Source organism: Podarcis raffonei, chromosome 9 (genome assembly GCF_027172205.1).
Source record: "Podarcis raffonei isolate rPodRaf1 chromosome 9, rPodRaf1.pri, whole genome shotgun sequence".
Taxonomy (NCBI): Eukaryota; Metazoa; Chordata; class Lepidosauria; order Squamata; family Lacertidae; genus Podarcis; species Podarcis raffonei.
Window position 1 is genome coordinate 66,023,839 of NC_070610.1, and position 21,586 is coordinate 66,045,424.

Here is a 21,586-nt window from a genome sequence, read left to right on the forward strand (position 1 = left end):
AACAAGGCTCCAGGGCTGCTTTTTTCTTTGCACTTTGAAGGTGAAGCGTCTGGATTCTCAGGCCAAGCAGCACATTACATTATTAAAACAAGAGAACACTTTAATGATGTAATGTGTAGTTTGGCCTCAGAACCCTGTCGCTTTGCCTGCAGAGGCAAACACTGGATTCAGGTTTTTCGCCACACCTCAAAACTAAATGTGGGGAGTGTCTTTTCTATATTTTTGCTGAACATGCACTATTATCAAGCTAGGTTTTCAGAAGTTGCATTGCAGCAGGTTGATCACAACCCACCAGAGATATGTGGCAGCCTAACAGCAGTTCAAGAGCATCAGAAAGACCTGCTAGATCAGACCAAAGGTCTTTCTTGTCCATCATCCTGTTGTTGTTTTTTACAGATGCTACTGAAGGAAGCCCACAACAGCATCTCTTGTTGCTTTCCAGCAAGCAATTCATACTCATAAGGCATCCTGCCTTTAAAGTTGGAGGTTCTATTTAGCTAAAGACCTGTTTTCCACCATCCCTGGATGTTTCCAATCCATCTACGGCTGCATTCACGCCACAGTTTATTTTCCTGACGTCTCCCTAACTATTAATCTAGGCATTATGTTTGAGCTTCCACGCAGTGTAAAAGCCACTTGTGCGAGGCTGCACTATCCTGTGCAAATAATTTGTTGTTGTTGTTGTTTAGTCGTTTAGTTGTCTCCAACTCTTCGTGACCCCATGGACCAGAGCACGCCAGGCACTTCTGTCTTCCACTGTCTCCCGCAGTTTGGTCAAACTCATGCTGGTAGTTTCAACAACACTGTCCAACCATCTCATCCTCTGTCGTCCCCTTCTCCTTGTGCCCTCAATCTTTCCCAACATCAGGGTCTTTTCCAGGGAGTCTTCTCTTCTCATGAGGTAGCCAAAGTATTGGAGCCTCAGCCTCAGGATCTGTCCTTCCAGTGAGCCCTCAGGGCTGATTTCCTTCACAATGGATAGGCTTGATCTTCTTGCAGTCCATGGGACTCCAGCACCATAATTCAAAAACATCAATTCTTCGGCGATCTGCCTTCTTTATGGTCCAGCTCTCACTTCCATACATCACTACTGGGAAAACCAGAGCTTTTACTGTACGGACCTTTGTTGGCAAGGTGACGTCTCTACTTTTTAAGATGCTGTCTATCTTTCTTTAAATGTTGTTTGTCGTTAAAAACAGACCATGCCCACCCCCTTTCCCCACAAGAAATGGTTAAAGGCAGGTCATGTTCAAATCAGGGCAAACTGTTGCTGAGCTTCCTATTTCGAGGAAGTCGTCTTCCCTCCCCTCCTGGCTTAATACACAGAAATTATTTTCTTCCCTTGCCTTCCTGTGTCCCCAGCTTGAATTCCATTGGAGTTTCTCGGCCTAAAGGACTTCATTGTGGTTTGTTTTTTGTACTCCATGCCTTTGTGCTGTGTTATTGGAGCAACCGCCTGTCTGAAAGAACGTCCCTCAAGGCAATGAATGCTGGATGCGTCTCGCTTTGGGACTCGTCAGTTGTCTGCCCTTGAATCGGATGCCGAAATTGTTGTGGGAGGAGGCGCTGGCGCTGCTAGAGAGTCGAGAGGGAATAGGGATTTGAATTAGGTCGCCCCCAGTGTGGCAGCAGCTAAGCTGGGAACTGGCAGGCCTTTCTTTACGGTGCCAAAGAGCATCGATGGTTGCTGCCGATCCCTTTAAATGTCCCCAGGCATCACCTGCCTCCTCATTTCTACTTCTGTCATAGGAACTTAGGAAGCTGCAGGTACTGAGTGAGATGGTCTAACTCAGTGTTGCCTTCGCTGGCTGAAAGTCAGGATTTCAGGGGAGGAGTCTCTCTGAGCCCTACCTGGAGTTTCCGGGGATTGAACCTAGGACCTTCTGCATCCAAAACAGATGCTCTACCAATGAGCTACAGCCTTTCCCCAATAGGTAAGCCATAAATAAATAAGCATCAGTAGTTTACTGCCAAGAATTGCACCGTGAGAATGTCAGAGAAATGTAGAGCAAAGCTGATGAATGTTCTCTCTTTGTTTTAACATTGAGGAGCACTGCAGACAAATTTCCGAGCAGTTATCTCTGGTTGAAAAAAGGTCTGAGATTCTTGTGTGTGTGTGTGTTGTAGAGAATGAGTTAATTGGCACTATTTCATGCAGTTTTGCTTCCATACTATTTTTATCTGCAAGGGAAAAAATAGGCAATAAGTCTTTCCATTTGGTTTTTCCTGTAATCAGTTGGATCAATTTTGTACAGAAAACATTCGGTGCACAGTTACATTACACTAAGCAGAGCAGCTCTCTGATGTAAACAAATTTGCAGGAAGCTTTGGAAAAGGAAATGCGGATGATAAAAAAAGAGTTGATGATAAAAGATCATGAGTTCTGCTTGCAGAGGCCTGGTCTATATTATCAATATACAGTGGTACCTAGGGTTACATACGCTTCAGGTTACATATGCTTCAGGTTACAGACTACTCTAACCCAGAAATAGTGCTTCAGGTTAAGAACTTTGCTTCAGGATGAGAACAGAAATTGTGCTCTGGCGGCACGGCAGCAGCAGGAGGCCCCATTAGCTAAAGTGGTGCTTCAGGTTAAGAACAGTTTCAGGTTAAGAACGGACCTCTGGAACGAATTAAGTACTTAACCCGAGGTACCACTGTATATCAGATTTATACAACTTTACCTCTTGTGGCTTTTCCTAAAGCATGAGTAGGGAACCTTCTTCTACTCGGGGTCCACATTACATCACAGGCAACCTTTTGGAGGCCTCACACCAGTAGTGGATAGGGCCATAGGCAAATGTGTGTATGCTGTAACCTGAATGATCTCCATTCTGTCCAACAATGCAGGCTTTACCCTTTGGAATTTTGCTGAACTTGAACTTTCTAGCCTAGACAGCTGTTCCTCTTTGAATGGTGGGGTACATCCCAGCCATGCAAAAATTAGATGTTTCTATCTATGTACACATCTTTCCATCCAGGCCATGCAAAAGGCAGTATCACTGTTCATTGATACATCCCAACCAGGCAAAAGTTCTCAAGGAGGGCAGAAAGCTTGGTCAGGAAAGGGCATGTTTTGGAGAAAAAGAGGTGCAGTCAGTCTTGAGGGACAGAGAGAGGGGCTTGAGGTTCTCCATCCCTGCCCCAAAGGATTCTGGGAACTGTAGTTCGTAAGGCACTAAGAATTCTTCGTTCGAGGTTCTTAGCCTTCACAAATGATGATTCCCAGGATTCCCTGGGAAAGGGAATAGTTCTTCAACTTAGTTTAAATCTTTAGCTTGGATATGCCAAGAAGAAGAAGAAGAAGAGGAGGAGGAGGAGGAGGAGGAGGAGGATGAAGAAGAAGAAGAAGAAGTAGTAGAAAGCCCAGGAAGTGAGTTGTGCTGAAGAATCACCTGAAACATGAATTTTTAATATGGAAAGCAATTCAGAACAAGAAGGAAAAGTGTGAAGAGGCAGTTTTGCTATAAGGACACAGAGAAACCACGGATTGTCAAGGTTTCCCAGCAGGTATCCACACAGAAAAATAGATGTGTTTGTAATTATCACATTTACAGTCGGCGTGGCTGATGTTTTAACTCCCTGCATGGAAGTCCTTTCTGTGGAGGGAATTCATAATATCTGAAGCAGCATTAAATCTCATTTAAATCCACGAGACTTAAATTTTGTCTACTGGCAAGATTAGCCCAACTCATGTTGCTTCTTGAGACAGAGGACAAGATGGCGCCCAACCCATACCCCCCAGAGAAGCCAACCAGGTTGATTCTTGAGTCTTACTCTCAGCGCTGGTGACGAGACATTGTCCTCCATCTTACCTGAGCGCAGAAGGCTAGAATAGGGGGTGCAAGGCAGGCCGTGAGGTGCATGCACTCTGCCCCCCAACACCTTGCTGTTATTTCCTGATACCTAATACCTGCCACCTGAGGTAGCTTTTTCACTCTGCCTAATAGTAGGGGCAGCTCTGTTGACTGGTGCACTTAACACTCTATGGGGGAAGACCCATAAAACTATAGACCTATATGCAGATTCTAGTCGTTCCGTGATGAGTTTTATCGCATCAGGAAACATCCCCTTGCTTTTCCTTATTATGCTTCTCCTTATCCCATAAACATTGTTTTCCCCCAACCACATCTTGGAAGCTTTATACCATACCCTCCAACATTTCTCTGATGAAAATAGGGACGTCCCGTTCCATAATGATAATTTTACTATTTATACCACACACATCTTGCTGGGTTGCCCCAACCATTCTGGGCAACTTCCAACACACACCCACACCCACACACCCATAATAAAACACTAAACTTTTTTTAAAACTTCCTGTCAGATGCTGTGTGGTGGTTGCTCATGAGTAACCAGGCAGGACTCCGACCTGTCTTTTACAGGTTTTATTGTGCAAACTATTTACAGTGCAGATCTACCAAGTTCATGTCTGTCTCAGTCACTTGCAGAATCCGGGAGTGGCCCCTTCCAGCTTCTCCCCCAACATAAGAACTTCGGCACTCCAAGCCTCCCCCTCCCCTCCTTGCGTTTCTTTTTTTTTAAAAAAAAAAATATATTGATATATTTTATTTAATTAAAAAAGAGTGCACTGATTATTCTGTGCTATTGCTTTTTTTAAAGAATATTTATTAAATTTTCCAATTTTTTAAACAAACAAACAAAAACAGAACAAACAAAAACATTAAAAAAGACATGTAGTTCATAAATCATACTTTTCAATAACAAGTTTCTCAGACCTCCTCATACTTCTCCTCCTCATATCCCAATTAAAGTTATTTGTTCAGCAAATCCTTCACTTAAAGCATTACAGCTTATAATATTACCTTATTTTTCAAACCCTTTTTTCCCATCTATATTCCTTTATATCATTACAGCTAGAAACCACTCAATTTCAATCCAACACCATTTAACTTTCCTTAATTTTACAATATTTCTGTAAGTAGTCCTTAAATTTTTTCCAATCTTCTTCAGCCGACTCTTCTCCCTGGTCACGGATTCTGCTCGTCATTTCTGCCAATCCCATACAGTCAATCAGTTTCATCTGCCATTCTTCCAGAGTGGGTAGATCTTGCATCTTCCAATACTTTGCGATGAGAATTCTTGCTGCTGTTGTAGCATACATGAAAAAAGTTCTGTCCTTCTTTGGCAGCGTTTCACCCCTCTGCGCAATGTGGGCGACGGAAGTGGTGTGCGTTCCTCCTGGCCAGCTTGGCCAGGTGAGGCGCTGGGGCTCTCCGCAGCATCCTCAAGCCCTTCCCTCGCTTGGCTGGCCCCTTCCCTCTCTTCTCCACTGGAGGTGTGGCTCTCCCCACACCGCTGGAAGAGGAACTGCTCCTCAGGATTTTTGGAGGCTCTCTGTATCCCAACAGCCCCTCTGCCTCCCTCTCCTGTTCCGATGGCAGTCCCCTGACATTTCCCTATACAGGGCTGCCTTCAGATGGCTCAGGGGTCAGATAACTCCATACCCTCCAACATTTCTCCAATGAAAATAGGGATGTCCTAAGGAGAAGTGGGACATTCCGGGATCAAATCAGAAACTGGGATGGCTTCTCTAAATTAGGGACACCCCTGGAAAATAGGGACACTTGGAGGGTCTGTTATACATCCAAACTATCTGTGTCAGTGAGCTCCTCCCCAACTTAAAATTCAAAACACCCGGAGAAAAATAGATGGTGAAAATACAGGAGAAGGTGTGCAAATATTCTTATTTCACCTACAGACCAATCCATACCCCTGATCTGCCTTGCTACAGAGGGTCTGGCTGTGGGTGAAGATGTCCCTCCACTGGCCTTAGCCATCAACGGAGCTCTTCATGATTGCTGACAGCCACCATTTTTCGATTGTTCACCACTTATATATATACTAGGAAGTAGGCCGTTGAAATCAGAGACCTGCCACCCTTTCCATAATTTTCTTTTAGGATAGCCTCAGAGTATTGCATCTTGCCAGCAATGCCTGTGCATTTTTGAAGTGTTTTTAACCTGTTCTCTGTGCTCTCAGTACAGTACATTTTCGGCCTGCATCCAACTCAATTATGGGCAGTATACGGAATGAATTTAATTAGATTTGCCATAGCCGAAAGGAAGTCTGTGTAATGTAGAGTCAGGGAAGGCTGTCCATTACTGTTGTTAAGATTTTGCAAAGAAAACCAGAGAAAGTTGATGGCTGATGTATTTTGCATTTTGATGATGTATTTTGATGCAAAACCAAGGGCCAAATTGGATGTGAAAATAAATGCACCTGAATCTAATAAGCAGGGTATTTTTTTATTTTTATTTTAAAAAGGAAATTGTATCAGTTGGAGCTAATAATATCAATGAGATTGAGCAGGCATGGGAGGGGGATGTGAAGACCCACCCTTCATAGCTGTCAACTTTTCCCTTTTCTTGCGAGGAATCCTATTCGGAATAAGGGAATTTCCCTTAAAAAAAGGGGGACGTTGACAGCTATGCCACCCTTTCCTCTGCTGCAGTCCTGAGGAAAACAAGTCTTTGCTTTGGGGAAACCTTCTGTTAGCAGTGTCTTTTGTTATGGGGTCCCAAGTATGCAAATCATATTAGTTGTTCTACATTTCAAGTTTTTTCCAGATTGCAAGCTGATAGCAGAAAGCTGGGAATCAATTATGTATATTGATGGTGCTATATAAGTAATAAAGGTAAATGTAAAGGGACCCCTGACCATTAGGTCCAGTTGTGACCGACTCTGGGGTTGCAGCGCTCACCTCGCTTTATTGGCCGAGGGAGCTGGCGTACAGCTTCCAGGTCATGTGGCCAGCATGACTAAGCTGCGTCTGGCGAACCAGAGCAGCACACGGAAACGCTGTTTACCTTCCCGCTGGAGCGGTACCTATTTATCTCCTTGAATTTGATGTGCTTTCGAACTGCTAGGTTGGCAGGAGCAGGGACCAAACAATGGGAGCTCACCCCGTCGCGGGGATTCGAACTGCCGACCTTCTGATTGGCAAGTCCTAGGCTCTGTGGTTTAACCCACAGCACCACCTGCCTCCCACCAATATAAGTAATAGTGCATAGCAATAAGTAGAAGAATTGTGTGTGTGGTTTTTTGGAGGGTGGGGGTGGGGGAGTAGAACTTTTAATTTCAGCAGTCGCCAGGTGGAAGAGCTTAAATCAACCTCTCTTGGTTTCTCAAATGTTTGGCAGGTGTGAAACTGGGGATTCAAGCCCTCCCTGCATTGCCTTTTCTCTGAGCTCCAGATGAAGCGGAGACTTTGCAGACAAGAGCACCTAAGGAGGGAGAGCGGCAGCAGGAGGAGTTGGCGTTCAGCTGCAGAGCTTCAAGTCTTCCCATCCATAGGTGGCCAAGCACCAGCATTTTAAAGGTCTCCATCTCCCTTTCCTGCCTTTAGACACTAAGGTATGTCTCTTTTGCCGTAGGAATTTAGGTGGCGCTTGGCTGTGTGGTCTCTGCCTCGGTATTGACGCCTCTTGCCTTCCTCTGCTTCTTAATTCCAAGCACTTAATTCTTGGCTTGCTCAGATTCTGCTTCTGCTGCCCTTCTCTTCCATGTGCCAGCTTGTTCCTCCCACTCTCCAAGCCAGCCCTTAGCACTGTGTGCTTTCAATATGTTCCCACGCCCTGTGCTACAGCCAGCGGTTTCATGGTAACAAAGATGGTTGCATTTCTAAATGGTAGGTTGAGGCTAGAGAAGGATACGGGCTGGCTGAGTGGCAGATTCAGTACATACTTTCCCTGCAGAAGATCTCAGGTTCAGTCTCCAGCCTCTGCAGGTAAAGTTGAAAAAGTCCTCTGCCCATAGCTGTCAACTTACAGATTTGAAAGTAAGGGACCAGCAGCCTCGAAAATAAGGGACCAGCAGCCGAAATAAGGGATTTTCCAAGCACAGGTATGTTCAACTTCTGAGCCCCTCCAAGCCAAAGGCAGAAAGCCCAGCCAGCAGCCAAATGAAGCCTCAAGTGGTGGTTCCCACAGCGCAGCAACCCGGCAAAGGGGATGCAGCAAGGAAAACCACCGTCACCTCTCTGCTGGGGAGCGCTGAGCAAAGGCGAGTCCCCAGGCAACGTGGCTGATTTGATCGGCACAAGGCATGCAAACTCCACCCCCCAGTCGTTCTTAGACTGGCTGGGAGGGAGGGAGAGGAGCTGCTTCCTTTGAAACCCAGGAAATTTAAGGGACATCATCAATAAGGGACAGCAGCGGGACACAGCGCTGGGATAAGGGACTTTCCTGTCAAATAAGGGACGGTTGACAGCTATGCCTCTGCCCCCAAACCTGGAGAACTTCTGCCTGTCAGTGTAGATAGCACTATGCTAGTTGAACCAGTGGCACAGCTTTTTATATTATTAATTTGTGTCTTTCTGCTTTCAAGCATCTGAAGCTCAAATGGCCTGTTCCAATAACAACAGAAATAATTCAAGAAGTAGCTTTACCTAGCATGGGTAAAGCAAAATTCCTTTTAGTTCTTGTAAAGAACTCCAGTCATTTAGGGTGCTGAGTGCTGCAAGGGTTTGGGAGTACAAAGCAGTTGCAAACAAAGCAGTTTCCATCCCCTGATCCTAGCCAGAATTCCTGGCTAGCTTGATTTATTCCAGCTTGTTCAATCAATCAACATTTCCTTAATGCACAGGAGAAAAATTGCCTAACAGGCTGCTCCATCCCAGGCATTGTACTCGACTTGTAAGGTAGAGCCTGCCCAGGGAAAAAGAATTAAAGAGGTGGATTGACTATATGCAGATATGGAAGCTGAGGCTTGTATTGGCCTCTTAGCATCAAGCTTTCAGCAGTTTCCAAGGTTCTTGGTACACAGCAAAGCCAGCCAGCTGTTGATCTGAGGAGCAGACTGGATGCAGGACTTGGAGTCCAACACCTGCTGTGGCCCATCTTATGGAGAATGGTCCATTTCCAGTCCCTAGAGCCCCTCAGGCTGCTCATCTCCTTACCTGACTTCCCTGAGCATATAACCAGAATTAAGAGGAAATAACTGGTGCAACCACCTGTACCCAGCTTGCCATGTTGTTCAGGGTGGATTGGGTCACTCACAAAAAAACATATTTGAGGGGCCAGTGCTGCCAGGTGTGATAAGGTGAGCTCACTCAGTGAGGGGGTCCAAGGAGGGCATCTTGCCCCAACCCCCTGCTCCCAAGAACTGGCATCACATATAAAGCTAGGAAGGGGAGATCTTGTAGCATCGAAAGGAAAAGTGTGCAGAACTTTATCCCCTCCCATGTTTGTTGCACCAGTCACTTTTCTCAATACCTGGCTCTAGTCTCCTGCACATTCTTCTTTCTGCTGCTTAAAGACTTGCCCATCCCCTTTTCTGGCTCCACTGCTTTGTGTGGAATAATAATAATAATAATAATAATAATAATAATAATAATAATAATAATAATAATTTATTTATACCCCGCCCATCTGGCTGGGCTTCCCCAGCCGCTCTGGGCTGCTTCCAATAGAATATTAAAATACAATAGTCTATTAAACATTAAAAGCTTCCCTAAACAGGGCTGCCTTCAGATGTTTTCTAAAAGTCTGGCAGTTGTTTTTCTCTTTGACATCTGGTGGGAGGGCGTTCCACAGGGCGGGTGCCACTACCGAGAAGGCCCCTCTGCCTGGTTCCCTGTAACTTGGCTTCTCGCAGTGAGGGAACCGCCAGAAGGCCCTCGGCGCTGGACCTCAGTGTCCAGGCAGAATGACACTGGAAGTGTTTACCGAGCATGGAAACCACCTCCAACCATTTCATAACTGGGAGTGGCAGTGAGTCTCTCCAGGTCGATGTTACTGGTTGTTTTGTTTTTGTTTTTTCGGAGGTGCGTTCTATGATATGCTATTGGCACGATAATAGTGGTGGATCTAAACTAGACTGTCCGCACATCATTCCAATTTATTGTTCTGCGATGCTTCTCTAAAGTTAGTGCATTACTGCTATATGAAAAGTTGCAGGGTTTCAGCAGAGAGTTAGGGGACGTGCAGCAAGTGGAAGTGAAGCAGTGTGTCTCTACTCTGAAACTTAAGCGATATTGAAAGCAGGATCATTAATTAAGGCTAAAACAGCAAAACAATACCCCCCTCCCACTAACATATTTAAAAGGCTTAGAATATTAATAGGCCAAAGGCCTGGTTGAAGAGGACATGCACCAATTAGAAGTGTGTTTCTACCCTGAAAGCACCCTGCAATACTGAAAATGGAATCATGTATAACTGCCCCAATATCACCTTGAGCAAAGATTGCAATGAATTCTTAATAAAAAGGACACAAGGAAGAACTCTGTGTTGGGGACTGCTGTATGAGCCCAAAGCAATTGTTTGGGAGGGGGCTTCCCGTGGTAACTGAGTTTCCTTTTTAAATGCAGTTTTATTTTTTTATTCCCCCCCCCCCCAGTTTAAAGCTACTGGTGGCCACAGTGCTGCTGCTGTGCCCTTGAAATCGCCGGCAGACTCAGTGGCTTTTAAACTAGAAAAAGAAAAGGAAGGAAGCCTTGCCTCCCCAAGCACAAATCAGTGTGTCAAACAGTCTGGGCTGCTTTTGCCCTAATTCTTGCTTTGCCTTAAATGCTTAGAATGAGGTGGCTGCATAAGTAAGGCTCCATTCATGTCTATATTTTCCTTATAATTTGCTTAGGATTCTTTCGATTGCAATTGACACATAAGTATAGAGGTGAAAGCCCGACCCATAATCTCTTATTAATTCTTATTAATCGTTTGCATCAGCAGGGCTTCTGTGTTTCAGCTGCAGGCACCAAAATCATACTTTCCTGAGCATGTAATAGTACCCTTTGGGTCTACCTTTTCTCCTGCCCTCTATCCTCCATTTCCCCCCCACTTTTCAGATGATTCCTTGGAATGTTGGAACAGTGATGGTAACAGCCTCAGGCTGCATGGCTCATTTTGGATGGAAGTAGCAGGGAGATGCTAGGTAACCTGTAGCAGGGTAAAGGTAAAAAGTTAAAGGGACCCCTGACCATTAGGTCCCAGTCGTGGCCGATTCTGGGGTTGCGGTGCTCATCTCGCTTTATTCGCCGAGGGAGCCGGCGTACAGCTTCCAGGTCATGTGGCCAGCATGACTAAGCCACTTCTGGTGAACCAGAGCAGCACACGGAAACACCGTTTACCTTCCTGCTGGAGCGGTACCTATTTATCTACTTGCACTTTGATGTGCTTTCGAACTGCTAGGTTGGCAGGAGCAGGGACCGAGCAACGGGAGCTCATCCCGTCGCGGGGATTCGAACCTCTGACCTTCTGATAGGCAAGTCCTAGGCTCTGTGGTTTAACCCACAGCGCCACCGTGCTTGCAGGTATTTCAGGCAAACTCTGAAGGAGGCGACTCAGAGGGGGTTCTCTTCCAGCCTAACTCATATGTTTGCTTGCTTTCTTGCTTTACAACTTGTGTATACTGCACGATTCTAATAAAACCTCAAAGAAGGCCAGAAAAAGAATAAAACAATCAAATTATCAGCAAAGCAACAGTTAGAAAGAAATATTCCAAATAAAAATAAAAATAAATTGTCAGTAAGCTAAAACCAGATTAAAACCAACGGCAACTTGTTTGAATAGACTTGCCAAAAGAAAAAAATTTTTTTTAGCAGGTGCTGAAAAAGAGCACCTGCCTAATTTCAATAGGCGAGGAGTTCCGAAGTGTGGGTGCTGCTGCAGTAAATGATTGATTTGTTGCAAGGGCTAATGGGTATTATGTGACACATATAACAGTGCCAGTTCTGTAGATCGAAGTGGTCAAGTTTGCACATACAGTCGTACCTCGGAAGTCGAAGGGAATTTGTTCCGGAAGTCCACTCGACTTCCAAAACGTTCAGAAACCAAGGCGCAGCTTCCGATTGGCTGCAGGAAGCTCTCCTTAACAAACTACAGTTCCCAGGGTTATTGGGGGATGACATCCATGTCTGTCTAAGTGCTATAAGAATGCTTTAGACGTATAGTGTGAATGTCGCCAGGTGGTCTATGTCTGGCATTAGGCAACGAGGCCAAAATCAAAGGACCAGAAGGGGACTGAAAGGAGCATTCACAACGGCTGAGAATTTTTTCCTCAAAAATAGGTTGCAGCTTTGCTGTGCAAGGTAGAAAGGCTAATGCAGAACTGAGATAAGGTATGGAAAGTTCGGGGAATTATCTGAAGCAAAATACAAATACAGTGGTACCTCGGGTTACAGACGCTTCAGGTTACAGACTCCGCTAACCCAGAAATAGTACCTCAGGTTAAGAACTTTGCTTCAGGATGAGAACAGAAATAGCGTGGCGGTGGCAGCTAGAGTCCACATTAGTTAAAGTGGTACCTTAGGTTAAGAACGGTTTCAGGTTAAGAACGGACCTCCGGAAAGAATTAAGTTCTTAACCCGAGGTACCACTGTACCAAGCTGCTGTTTTGGTGTGTTGGTGTCCTGGCTTGTTGCTCTTTTGAGCATACTTCAGGATTAATTGTTTGAATAAGACTTTGAGAGATAGAGAGAGAAAGGCTGCAATATTGTTATTCTGAAAAAACGAGAAAGATTTTATCTTGCAAGGTCCTATTTGCTGCATTGTAATAGTGCTGCAACATTATAAGGGGGCATTTGGATCCTGCCTCGTTCTCCTGCTACATTGAATGGGAGGAATGTTTTAGCAGGAAACTTCAGAAACTCTCTGGCTCCCAATACCTTAACTCCTCTTCTGTAGCAGAGTAAGCACAGTCTGCCTTAGAGTGGGATTCTGACTAGCTACTTGCCCTGTTAACCAAACTTCTCTTTCTCAAAGAAAGTGCAGGCTTTCTCAGAGCAGTGCAGGCTTTCTTTGATTTCACAGAAGCTGCCAACGTTCGCCAAGAAAAGCTGACTCTGCATTTTAACACTTCCAGCAGTACTTCTGCGTTTTATACTTACTTCAGGCTTTGCATTTGTCATGCTGCTGCAAGTTACCCGAAAAAGAAGGGAAGGAAGAAGCAACCTTGCTAGCCTGGCGCTATTCTAAGACGGGAATTGCCAGGCTATTGGCCATGAGCCATATGTGCTTGCCAAGAAGCCTTTATGTGACTCCAGGGCCATTCTCATGGCTGCTGGTTCCTCAGAATGGCCCTAAAGCAAATATAATTGTTTGCCATGGCTTTGGAAGAGATATGGCTGCTGAAAATACATATGAACATATAAAGATGCCCTAGGGTGTCTCATACCATTGTTACATCTACATCAGTATTGTATACAGGGATAGGGACGTGGGTGGTGCTGTGGTCTAAACCACTGAGCCTCTTGGGCTTGCCAATCAGAAGGTTGGCAGTTCAAATGTGCACAACTGAGTGAGCTCCCGTTGCTCTGTCCCAGCTCCTGCCAACCTTAGTCCGAAAGCATAACAGCGCAAGTAGATAAATAGGTACCTCTGCGGTGGGAAGGTAAACGGCTTTTCCATGTGCTCTGTTTTCCGGCATGGTGTTCTGTTGTGGCAGAAGTGGTTTAGTCATGACCCGGAAAGCTGTCTGTGGGAAAACACAAGCTCCCTTGGCCTGAAAAAGGAGATAAGCACTGCAACCCCATAGTTGCCTTTGGCTGGACCCATCCAGGGGTCCTTTACCTTTTGTATACAGGGGTAAGAAATTGAGTGGTGGGGCATTCAACTAAGTGAACAACCACACCCCTGCTTGATTCTGGCCACAGAATCTATTCACTTTGCAACCCCATGGCACCTGTTGAAAGTACCACTTGTCAGGTTTCAGTGTTTGCTCGGAAGACGTAATGACAGGGGCAGGGTTTTTTTTTGTGGTGCTGGGGAGGGTAATAAGCCTTCTGATTCCCTTTCCTTAAATAATTGGCCTGACCAGCAGCAGCTCTCCAGAGTCTCAAAGTTTTGCAGACTTATCTGCTTGTCTCTCACCCTATGTGTTTACATTGCTTGGTGGGATCCAAACTGCAAGAGGAAGGCCATCCCATCCCACTCCACTGATCATCCTTTCTAGGAGAAGTTAGCTTACATTTGGAAAATTAGGCACTTAAGAGCTGGTTCACACATGCACATATATCACTCAATTTCTCCTTCCACTTGACAAGCCCTGAAGATTTATATTCTGCAGTGCCTCTTGAGCAATGTGATGCAAATTCTTATGCGCACCGTTACAATGTGTTTTAATGGTTCAACACTGTTTCAACTCTGAATGCAGACTTGTTATTTTGCTGTTTTATACCTGGCAGATGAATGTAAGAACTGGCTCCATCAAAAAGCCTTTCCTTTGAGGCAGGCCTGAGGAACGTCCAGCCCAAGGGACTAATTCAGCCTGGCCCAGGTCCCAGTTTGGCCTGCAAGGCTGTTTCCTCCGAACAATGTCATAAGCAACATCTGGTGTGGGGCAGTTAAAGGTGTGGTGGACAGTTAGAGGTGTAGGGGTTCAGGGTCACTGAGGGGGGGGGTCAAAGACCCATTGCCGTTTCTCCAGCAAGGGTCACTGTTGACAGCTTCTGTTGACAGCCTCCTAATCAGCATGAGAGCTATTTAGCTGTTGGAGCTAATCAGAGTGAAAAGAGGTGAGTCGGTCACTGAGGATTGGCTCCTAGGTGTTGGGAGATCCTACACACGAGTAGAAATCTGATAGAGACACATGCCTGACTGGCATGTTCTCTCCCTCCTGGTCGGTCAGGAGATTCAAAAGCTTTCTCCAGCCCGAACATCACAGCGACTGATACCAAGAAGCATGACCACACTTTAGGATAAGCAGAGTATAGGCAGTCAGCATTCAGACTCAGTAGCACAGCTTTTGGCTAAACTACGCTTATTTACATGTACAGTGGTACCTCGGGTTACATATGCTTCAGGTTACAGACTCTGCTAACCCAGAAATAGTACCTCGGGTTAAGAACTTTGCTTCAGGTTGAGAACAGAAATTGTGCTCCGGTGGCATGGCGGCAGCAGCAGAAGCTAAAGTGGTGCTTCAGGTTAAGAACAGTTTCAGGTTAAGAACGGACCTCCGGAACGAATTAAGTACTTAACCCGAGGTACCACTGTACACACTCGGAGCATCGTAACTCAGCTCCTTCCTCTTTAGCATCAGACAGCAAAGAGAAAAAACAAAAGGACAAATGTCCTACATCACGGAAACACAGTAATAAAAAGATCCTGTCTCCATCACTTCCCACAATGTGGAATGAAAACATGTGATATGTGATAAAAAGAATCCCATGACTGCAACATGGGGAATGAATCCTAACACTAGGGACACTCTAGAGAAGGCATGCAGGAAGAACATGGAGGATGAGTTCTTTTGTATGCTGCAAAGCTACAGCATTTAGGAACAGTGAAAACAGCAGTTTATTCAGTTAACAGAACTTGCCCACCATTCTCTTGTATGTATAATGGAACTTCAAAAATAAATAAATTACAACTTAAATTACTCTGAAAAGTGATATTGGAGCACTCCAAATAATTTGCCCATGCAAAGAAAATAGATTTAGCTTAAGGAAAATGCGTGGAGATCTGCATTGTTTGTTGCAATGTCTCCCCAATGATTCTTACTGGTTCTTATTATAAGTTTATTGTATAATATTAGAAGGTTCTATCATCTTAGATGGGTATGTGGTTGTGAGGGGGCGGGACTGTGACTGTCCTGAAGGGATCATGCAGTTCTAAAGTGGTCCCTACACTGCTGCTGTCAGTGCACAATTGGGAGCCTTGAAGTGCCCTCCTGATTATTCATTGGCAAGAGAGGCTTTGCTGTCAGCGCATAGCAGCTGATAGGCAGTGACATCTAGTGTGTTGACTTCCCATGGGGAACTCTGTTGCTGATCCGTGCTCTTTATAGCATAGCTTGCTGCACTATGAAAGAAAAATTGGTCACCAGATGTCATGATAATATCAGGTAATGTGGCCTGCTGGGGTGGGGGTGGGGATCCAGGATTTGGCCTTCCGGCCTGATCCCGTTTCTCCACTCCTGATTTGAGGTGAAAGAAAGGTATCGCAAGATCTATCATGGACTGTTCACAAATACATGCAAATCCTTGATGCTGTAGTCTTCTAGCGATGAGCATGCATGTGTGTACTAGCCCCAATACATTTGCTTAATTCATTTAATTATGGTGGTGACTCCAGCCTCTGAAAATAAAATTTCACCAAAACCTTTGGGTTCAGGTAGATTCATATCCTTCAGAAAACCTGGCCCTAGATCATATGGGACTTTAGAGTAGGTGTGAGGAACCTTTGGTCCTCTGAATGTTGCTAAACTACAGCTCCCATCAACCCAGCAAGCATGGTGAATGGCAAGGGATGATGGGAGTTGAAGTTCAGCAATATTGGGGGTGGGGCAGAGGTTCTTCAAACCTGTTTTAGAGGTTAACACCAGTGCTTCAAGTAGAGCAGCCATCACACAGGTACCACAATGGGAATTAATTTCAGTTATTAGTGTCACTCTTGAAAACTAAAGGCACCACAGAACTGCCAGATTAAATTAAATTTATTGAGGTTCCCACCCCAATAATGTCAGATCATGGAAAGAGAAAATAGTGTACAGATGAATAATGTTCATAATTACCTGCTGGTGTCTGGCGTGGTTATATGTACATATAATTTGAGAAATAGGCTGTTCCTTATCTTGAAGGCACAATAAGATTCTGTAGACATTTTCTGTTGACATCAATGGAAACATAAGCAGGCCCCAGGCTCTGTTATTATAAAAACTTGTAATTAACCAGTAACATTTAAAAAACAAATGGAGATGAGGGTGATTTCCTTTGGATAACCTTCAAATCCGCAATGCATTGATAAATATAAAAATCATTCTGCAGACTTGATTCTCATTGAAACAGCTGATGACATTTTGTAGACTGCCAGAGGTTGTTGGGCCTTCCAAATAAGACCTTAGGATACCTTTGTTCGAAATGACGCCAATCTATAATGAAACAAATAAGCGGTCAAGACAGGACACAGTCTGGAAACAATGTTCTCTACTTGTTTTTTTTAAAAAGGCAACAATGACAATGAACTCACCTGATTCTACAGCTGCTTTAGCATTGTTATTGTTGTTTAGTCATTTAGTTGTGTCCGACTCTTCGTGACCCCATGGACCAGAGCACACCAGGCACTCCTGTCTTCCACTGCCTCCCGCAGTTTGGTCAAACTCATGCTAGTAGCTTTGAGAACACTATCCAACCATCTCGTCCTCTGCCGTCCCCTTTTGCTTGTGCCCTCCATCTTTCCCAACATCAGGGTCTTTTCCAGGGAGACTTCTCTTCTCATGAGGTGGCCAAAGTATTGGAGCCTCAGCTTCAGGATCTGTCCTTCCAGTGAGCACTCAGGGCTGATTTCCTTCAGAATGGATACGTTTGATCTTCTTGCAGTCCATGGGACTCTCAAGAGTCTCCTCCAGCACCATAATTCAAAAGCATCAATTCTTCGGCGATCTGCCTTCTTTATGGTCCAGCTCTCACTTCCATACATCACTACTGGGAAAACCATAGTTTTTACTATATGGACCTTTGTTGGCAAGGTGATGTCTCTACTTTTTAAGATGCAGTCTAGGTCATATGAAAGGGCAAATAGTTCACATGCTGCAGGGTGCCCAGCCCTGTTTCACTCATTTACTAAATTTCTTACACTTACACTGTTCTCTTCCTCTAGCCTGGATTTCCCAATCCATCTCTCCTTCCTGTAAACTTCAGTAGGCTGAGTTTTAGCCCTCGAGCTGGGCCACATGTCTTCAGAGTGATCTTACATCTTGGATTTTGATTTGCTCTGTGAGTTATTCAGGATGGCATGCCACACTTATGTACTTCTCATACACTATTTATGCATGTAAGAACTCCTCGCAGTGAACATCAACTTTAATCGAATTCATGAAGAGCTATCCCAGGACGCTCTGCTCTGAATTCTAAAGTGGACTTGATCGTTCTCTCTCTGGCTGGTAATGATACTCAGCGAAAATGAAGTATTATCAGAAAATCAGGTAACTGCCTTAACTGGTCATCCACTACGTTTAGGAAGGATAACATTCAGTTCATGCTAGAAAAGCTGAAAAGTCCACCACCTGAAGCTTGTAATATTGTCATGACAAGGAAATTGCTTCACTTAGCACATAAACCCGGAAACCAGGTGTTGTCTCTGCACACAACAATTTGTGTATATAATCAATGCTTAATTATTTGAAAAAAAGTGGCAGTGGAGGTTGTCACCTTCTTCAAGTCACCTTCTGATATCACCCTACTTTCATGCCTAAAACATGGTCTGGCCGTTGGGAACGCGCGTTATATGTGGGTTTCACATTTTGGGTTGGAAGTAAACTATGGTTTGCAAGAACTATAGCTTGTACAATTCAGATATAGCAAACTATGTTTAACACCTATCATTAATGGTGTTAGACCATGTGAAGGGAGAGGAAAGGGCTGGGATGCACACCTAAAGCATCTTCCAAGTGGTCAAGCCATGGTTGAGTTACGATCTCTGAACTGAGCCATAGAAGGCCTCCTCCCTAATCTCTGGTGTGTACACCATTTGTGGTCACACCTTGGTGAGGGAAAAGTACTTTGGACATGGCCCAGGATACTTTCTTACATCCTAGGGTTGTGCCAGATGGGCTGGGTATGTATGTATGTATGTATGTATGTATAAATTAAATTATTATTATTAAAACAGGTTGGGTGGCAGAACAGTGAGGAGGGCTGGCATGAATTAAGCCTTGCACAGAGTAAGATGATTGGAAATGCACCTTTTAAAAACAAACATTTATTAAATAAGTTCAATACTGCTGATTCATATAGCAATGTGTGTGTTGGACTTGGACTGGGGAGACCTGGGTTCCAATGAAGCTCACTAGGTGGCTGATTGAAAAGCCCGCTAAAATGCCTCAAATAAATAAAATTGCCCGCTGAAATATATTTGTGAGAACAGTTTAATGGGGCCTGGTCTTTACAACAGTGTTTTCTTTAGCTTGCAGACAGCCAAAGCTTCAGAATCATAGGGTATTGCTTGATAGAAGTGAACTGCTGTGATGCCACAGAAACCCTCATAGCTTACTGAATCAGCCTGTTGGGTGTCTGCTCAGATTTCCTGAAATATACTCAGAGTCCTGTAGTGATTTCATGCTCTTTATTGCAGCTTGTAAAACAGCGATTTAATTGCCCCCCAAACCTCAGGCTTTTATATACATTATTTACACAATGAGTCCATCTGATTGGCTGACTCTGCTTCCCTCCTGGAGCCTGATTGGTCTTTTCCTGCAAGCCAATCAGTTGTTGCGTTCTAGGATCCTACTTGCCTATTGTTCTAGGATCTAAGCTTAGTACATAACATTTCCCTTGGTGCTCACTTGGTGGGAGATAAAATGGGGCCAGGGGAGAAGACTAAGAGGACAGGAGGGAGACCAATATACAGTTCCATGTAGGACAGGTGTGGGGAACATTTGGCCCTCCAGATGCTGCTGAACCACAACTCCCATCAGCCCGAGAAAGTGTGGCCAAGGAAGATGGGGCAACAACACCTGGAGATTCAAGGGTTACCCATACCTGCTGCAGGGACAACTGATCTGTCAGCTGATGAGGTAAATTGCCCTGCCTGAAAGACCAGCTGCTAGGCAGGGGAAGATTTAGGAAGCTGACTGCTATAATGCCAAAGGTTTGAGGCTCTGTTCTTGTAGCACCCTGCTTGTGGTTAACGCTTAGCTGGAATGAAATATTCAACGCAGCAATAGAGAAATTAAAATAATAATTTATTTGTCAGACAAATAAATAAGAGGCACAGTGGTATATGGTTACCAAGCTCTGGCCTGGCCTCCTGCCCTTATGGCCAGCACTTATATTCCCTCAGCTCAGCCCCCTTGCTCCTCCTTTGGCTGCCTCTGTCCAATCAGCCTGGTTAAAATTCCTATTGGCTGTTTGCTAGAACCAATCATAAAAGATACACCCATTTCCTATTACCTTTTATGGGAGACAAAGAGCTATATTTCCTTCTATTTATAATTGGCAAATAAGTAGTCATATATCTTACATTTACCTCGACCAGGCACCTTAATTACCAGATAACCTTTTGCCCTAGACTAGGCGCCTTAACTAACATTTCATCTTTTGCCCTATTGCCCTATTCACTCCAAAACAGATGGTGGCTAATTTTATCTGAACAGATCTTTTTGTTCACCTTCCCACACATTATCAATGAAAGATCTCCTTCTTTGGAGGTCATCAAGCAGAGGCCCGACAACCATATGTCAGGAGTGCTCTGATGGTGTTTTTCTTGCTTGGCAGGGGTCTGGACTCAATGGGCCTCGTGGTCTATTCCAACTCTTCTATGATTCTATGATTCTATGATTTCTTACTTTCTAAATCCTTTGCATAATTACATTTAAGCCAATATTTCATAACATAGTTTTTTAGAAGAAAGGGAACTTAGCAAAAGCTAAGCTAAATTCTAAAGATTCAAAGATTCAAAGCAGTTTCAGAGAGCTGCTTTGCCTAGTCTAGCTGCTGTTTATTTGCCCTTTTAACCTTAGGAAGATGTGGCTCAAGTTTAATGGGAGGCACAATAATTATTACTATTTAATTGTGTTTTTGCAACCTTGATTGTATTCTATAATTTGTATGGTCAGTGTGACCTTTTGCTCCCAGCCTGTTTTTTCCTTTTACAACCCTGAGACACTGCTATAGATCAGGGGGGCCCTTGATCAAGAAGATAAACAGCTGCCAGAGTATGGTTTCTGCCTGGCATGAGAGATACAAACATTTACAAATATATATTTCTTTAAGGTCATTTTTAGAATACAGGAATCTGATCAAAATATAAGCCTTGATTAAAATGCAGGCTATGATCAGATGCCTCATTCTCTGGGACTTTCTTGGAAAACATCCAGGAGTGAGCTTGCTGGCAATGGATGGGGAGGGGGCACACTCCAACAGCCTGTGGCAAAATTATCCCTCGTAACTTGAAAGACTCACACCTGTCTTGCATCGCGTTGTGAAGCGAGCGGAATATTCTTTGGCGATCTTTTAATATAATTAAGTTTCCCGAGTAAAATTACTTTATATATCTTTATGGCCCCATAACTCTTCAAGTTCAGGTAATAAATAAGCCGCGATGTCTCATAAAAAAACAAAAACCCATTGTTAAATACGCGGCCTTTATTATTAAAAGACTTCAAGAGACTTTCCAGTGACTGATTGCGGCCCTGAATTTTGGCCTTAAAATTATTACCTTTGGCAGATGATAATTAAAACACTCACATCCATCCAGGTGACAACTAGTGCCAACATTCCTTTGGCAACGTGACGAAAAGAAGGAATGACAATGTTCCGGATCTTTCAGGAAGCAGCAGGCCAGAAAGGACCCACTTGGCTTCCCCTCACACAGCCATTTTTGATGAGTCCTCCATGAGATCTTTAACATGATTCTCATGTAATCTTTTTATTTGTGGGGTTGAAACTTGGCAAAGGGTTGACTCCCCTTTCCATTGTATTACCTGTTTATGAGAGCACTCTTACAAGGATTTGTTTACTTGTGGGTTTGAGTCTCCATTAAGTTGCTTTTTGAAGTTTATTTACGACCCCTAATAAACCTTACAACCATCCCCACTTCTTTGAAAGAGAGAAACCACTTGTCTATAAGTCCTGAACCACCTTGATACGTATATATGTCAAATTGCTACCATTAGAATACCACTTATGGGG

General features: G+C 44.2%; 1 protein-coding gene across 10 annotated transcripts in view; it reads left to right on the forward strand.

Annotated features, from left to right (window-relative positions):
• MAPK10 (mitogen-activated protein kinase 10) overlaps positions 1-21,586 on the forward strand; it is a 232,692-nt gene that overhangs the window by 55,269 nt on the left and 155,837 nt on the right. For 6 of the 10 annotated variants that reach the window (XM_053404162.1, XM_053404165.1, XM_053404157.1 and 3 more), the window contains exon 2: positions 7,164-7,377. The exons of the other annotated variants lie outside the window; for them this stretch is intronic. The gene's annotated coding sequence lies outside the window, so the exon portion shown is untranslated. The remainder of the gene's footprint in view (positions 1-7,163; positions 7,378-21,586) is intronic. 10 annotated transcript variants of the gene reach the window in all.